Below are 4,920 nucleotides of genomic sequence, written 5' to 3'. Positions count from 1 at the left end.
AAATAAGTCCTCCCATCAGTCAAAATTCATTGAATTTGCTGATATTGAAAAAATTTATATTTACTCCAATTGATTTATTATTGACTTATAGCTGGTCAAATAAATCTTATTATAATCGAATTACCCTTATACGTCTTCATGCGTTAGTGCATGTGATGTGGTATATATATCTTCACCATTATAATGGTAGTATAGTTCCAAAAAAATTATTTGGCCTCCATGAAATCAATTTTTAAGTCAATTAAGATTAAATAGTGATTTTCATTCAATTTTTCATTAATATCATAAAATTCAGTAAACTTTGACTAACGAGGGCCTTATTTGTTAGACGGAAGCAAACCTTAGAGGTGCTAGATTGAATTCCCAAATCATAGAAGGTCTATTACACCAAATCTTATGGGAGAGAAATGTAATTATCCCTACAACTTTAAAAAGGTGTGATATTAGTGATAGAAATTTGTCCCACATAAATTACCAATCGTTCAATTACACGTTAAGATGTTGTCCCATGTGGATACAAACCCTAATAGGGTCCATCGAATTTTTCCAATTTAAAATCCTTTTTTTATTTTTCTTTTTTTTTTAGTTTTGAAACTTCTTCACCAGCTCACTAATGTTCGTGTAGTGACCAGTATCTCAAATTTATTAAACAATTATTTCATCTAAAAGTTGAAACTGTTATATTAGGATAATATTTCATATTAATATTGGTAAAGAGAAGAAATGGTTAATATTAATATCTTATTAACAAACTTGTATTAGGTGAAGAAATAAAATAGAGGGCAATAGGTAATTGGCCTACAAGTTGTATTTGTATGACTCATGAAAAATATTGGAAGTGTTTGCAAAGGTCTAAAACAAGTGTTTAATAGCTTATTTGTGAAGAATAATTTAAAAAATTATAAATACCTCTCTAAAATTATAAATACTTTAATAAATTTATAATATCTCATTTTAGAGAAGTATTTGTTAGCATATTTGTAATTTTAGAGGGTATTTTACAATTTTTTAAATAATTAGGGATTATTTATAATTAAAGCAAACCTCAGGGAAGCCCACTGTAATTTAGCTTAAAGAATAAGTTGAAAAGAGTGTATTTGTTTTATAATTTTTGCTTTTGAGCTACTTAAATTAAATTAATTTAATCCAAAAATTATAAATAACTCCGTACCAACTTCTACACTTATCTGTAAAATTGTAAATATTAAGTTCTTTTTCAAAACACTTTTAATTTCAACTTTTATTCACTTTTAACTTTGATTTTCAGGTGCTCTTAACTTTTACTACTACTTAATTTATGTCGGAGAGAGAAAAATAGAGATAAGTAAACGTGTGTTGAAAATATATTATATGTTTGGATTTGTATTTTGGGGTAATTTAAAATATTTTAAAATAAGTGGTGTAGGTATGATGTTGGGATTTGGAAAACAAAAATTACTGTTCATTGTCAAATCATATATTTTTATATATAAATATTTTATGTTTAATGTTGTACTTTTGGGAGACAAAAATTACTATTTATTGTCAAATCATGTATGTTTTATATTATATATATATAAATATATATACCTTGCAAGAGAAAGAAGGCATTTAAACTGATAGAGCTCAAAGAAATTGCATTGTTTGGTCCGAAGGGTGCACCATTAGAAGCCTTAAAAAATGTGACACACATGACCTTGTATTTATAAAATGTCAAGGCAATAAAAAGTAGTAAAGTCATAAATGAATTTAATGAAACCATGAGGAGATACCTGACCAAGTGCTTCTCTCTCCGACTACTCTCGTAGTACATTGTCAGAACGAAACTTGCACCGATTCCATCAACAGTCAACGAGAAAAAATCTAATGCTCCACTCACTGGCTGTACAAAAAATCCCAGGAAAGCTTGTCCAAGTCCATGGGCAAGCCCAAGAAGACCATTCTGCCTAGCACTCTCCACAGGTTTCCTCACGACTCCTGATGCTCTACCAACAATTACACATCAGAAACCATAATTTACAGTATAATAAATAAAAGCAATCCAATGAACGCAGAGGCTGTCGACACATATAGGATCTAAAGATATTCCACAGGTAGTTAAATGATAAAGGACAGGATGCCAAACTGGACACCATTATTCCCCGTCAACATCCAGAAACATGCTTTGACATGTCAGAATAAATGCAGATCAAAAGTAATTGGACAATGGTTCCTGGATTCATACAAACAACAGTGTTTTTATCTCTCGACAAAGCTCATCCTCATGTATGCCTGTAGCATCAGTGGGGGCTGATCCTTCCACTTTACAAGGAATCCCTGAGAGCATAATCGAGATGAACCAATCATTCCATCCTCTACAATGTCCTGAACAGCATTTTTATGAAGGCGACCAAAGGGCACAGTCGTGACACAGTATTGGAAGGAGCGGCCTCGAAGAGAGCCAGAATCTATAGCCATTGAAGGAGGTTCAAAAGCACCCTTGATGAAGGGTAAAATCTTCAAAACTTAGAAATGGATCAATACCTAATCTCAAGGGAACAGTTCAAGCCAATAAGCACTAGCCCCAATTTTTTAGGACAGCTAAAATACCAATAGCCTGAGGTAGCACTCCCAGATGGATTTCATGATCATGATGAGGACCATCATATTCATCTACGTTAAACTATGCATGTACCTCAGCATTATAATCAACATTATGCATAACAATCTACAAGTTTGAATCCATATTAAACAGATGCCCATAAAAAATCACATTAGAAAGCACCTTTCTTTTGACCATTTAACAGTTGGCTCATCCATTTTGTTCACAACAACCAGCAGCTTAGAGACTCCCAATGTCTTAGCTAGTTGCACATGTTCACGTGTCTGTCCACCTCTCTCATAACCTGTTTCAAATTCTCCCTTCCGAGCAGAAATTACAAGTACACCTATATCTGCTTGTGATGCCCCACTGATCATGTTAGGTACATAGCTTTTGTGACCCGGGGCATCCAATATAGTAAATCTGGTCGTTTCTGTTTCAAAGTGCGCTCTTCCTACTTCAACTGTTTTTCCCTGCAATATGATTCATACACACTTACCCTGCAAAGAAAGGCATTTGAAGAAAAAAAAACACAGACCATTAACCAAACAACTACAAACGGATAAGTACAGGATAAATCATTCCCTTATGACAGTGTTCGTGTGTTAATTGACCAGTCAAAGCTTCCAATGTTGTGCAGAAAATAGTCATTATTAGTACTAAAATGAGGGTATGTCAATCTAGGGGAAAGGGTCGTGTTTTTCCACATATATTTTTTTATTAGATTTTCGTTTGCCCAAGTTGGTTGGAACTTATTATGGATTTTCGGTCTTAGAGTGGATATTACAAGAAATAAGGAGATAGGAAGGAGAGTTCAATCTTCATCTTTCTGAGAAGCAAACTTATTAGTCATTAGTGCCTCATTTGCCTAAGATATTCATCCGATCATCAACAGGTTAGCCCGCTCTATGTCATGTTAATTATTCCTCCTTCCATAGACGCTAGAAGTTAGAGGACGAAAAAGAGAAATCAAGAGTAGAGAGGTACTTCTCTCCAGCACCAAAGAACAAGAATCTGTGGTCAGCCAAGGTACCGCCAAGCAGCGTAAGCGATGCAACAAGCCCAGCAAGCATGATAGATGCTGTCCCCTGCATAAGAAGGATCGATAGTTACAGCATAGGCAGAATCATGAAACAATATCAGCATCAACTTACACATTACCTGTATATCATCGTTGAAGACCAAATGGGTAGTGCCATATCTGGCCGGCAGCTCAAACACATTATGGTTAGCGAAATCCTCAAACTAAAACCTCAGCATTTATCTATCACGAAAGATGGGTTTGGATTTATTTGCAATTCAAACCAAGGAACATAATATATTTTTTCAACAAGTTCAATCTTTTCCCTAGTATTTTTCCTTTTGAACAAACAGGACATTGGCAAGCACTTGAAGAAGGCACCTGGAACAGAGGACGGAAACATTATAACAGCACGGACCACATCTTGTCATTTTCACTTTCACTTTACACGTCAAGTGGAGGAGGGAAGAAGTGATTACTTTTTTATGACAGTTTAAGCAGAAGGATATCCCTAGTGCCACAGTCTAATCGGAGTCTCCAGCTTTTGTTGCCGGCGGGGTTCGTAGATCTTGAGCTTTGTTGTGTCTCGAATAAGCACGGGGTCGTGCCCAGGAACAGCCTGCAACCAGTCTCGTAGATCTTGAGCTTTGTTGTGTCTCGAATAAGCACGGGGTCGTGCCCAGGAACAGCCTGCAACCAGTCGAGGCGATCGCGCAGCTCCATGATTTCTGGTGGCGCCGACGCAGCCACCCTCTTGTATAACGGTAAGGCTGTGGAACTAGAGTTAGAGTTTGGATGGGAGGAACAACATGATTATGATTATTCTTTAACGATTGTTTGAGCGACAGAGAATTGACAATTAGGGTTTTGAAGTTGGGGAAATTGGGATGCAATTATGGGGTGGAGCAATCGATGTAAAAGTAAAGTGATTGAAATACAGCAGATGAAGAAGAAATGGCTTCTTTGCGCCGGCAGAGAGGAGCGGAGTGGGTAACCAGTTGATTTCTCCTGGTGGAACGTGTTGAGTCACCTTGCACGCCGTCGTTTCTACTGAATCACGTAACACGTGATAGTGCATCGCTGAATCCGCCCTACACGCCAACGCCGTATTCTGAGTCATTGCGGCACGTCATCATAATATGCTGAGTCAACACAAAGGCGCGTCATCTCTGTTGCTGACTCAACCCGGACACGTCATCCTAACAACTGACTCATCTAGACACGTCATCCTTACTGCTGACTCACCACAGCCGCGTCATCCTTCTTGTTGACTCTCCAATGGCACATCATCCTGAATGCTGACTCACCCTTGACACGTCAACTTTGCAGCTGACTCATT

The 4,920-nt window shown here is 36.9% G+C and overlaps 1 long non-coding RNA gene across 2 annotated transcripts; it reads right to left on the bottom strand.

The window, feature by feature from the left end:
• LOC105166396 lies at positions 2,750–4,200 on the bottom strand. 2 transcript variants are annotated; one of them, XR_002287386.1, is made up of 4 exons: positions 4,061–4,200; positions 3,722–3,962; positions 3,548–3,648; positions 2,750–3,060 (listed from the first exon to the last, which is right to left on the bottom strand). It is a non-coding gene; the product is annotated as an uncharacterized LOC105166396 (long non-coding RNA). The 2 variants fall into 2 exon arrangements; XR_002287385.1 differs by having other exon boundaries at positions 3,722–4,200.

This window comes from Sesamum indicum, linkage group LG7 (genome assembly GCF_000512975.1).
Source record: "Sesamum indicum cultivar Zhongzhi No. 13 linkage group LG7, S_indicum_v1.0, whole genome shotgun sequence".
Lineage (NCBI taxonomy): Eukaryota > Viridiplantae > Streptophyta > Magnoliopsida > Lamiales > Pedaliaceae > Sesamum > Sesamum indicum.
This window is presented reverse-complemented; position numbering and strand designations above follow the sequence as displayed.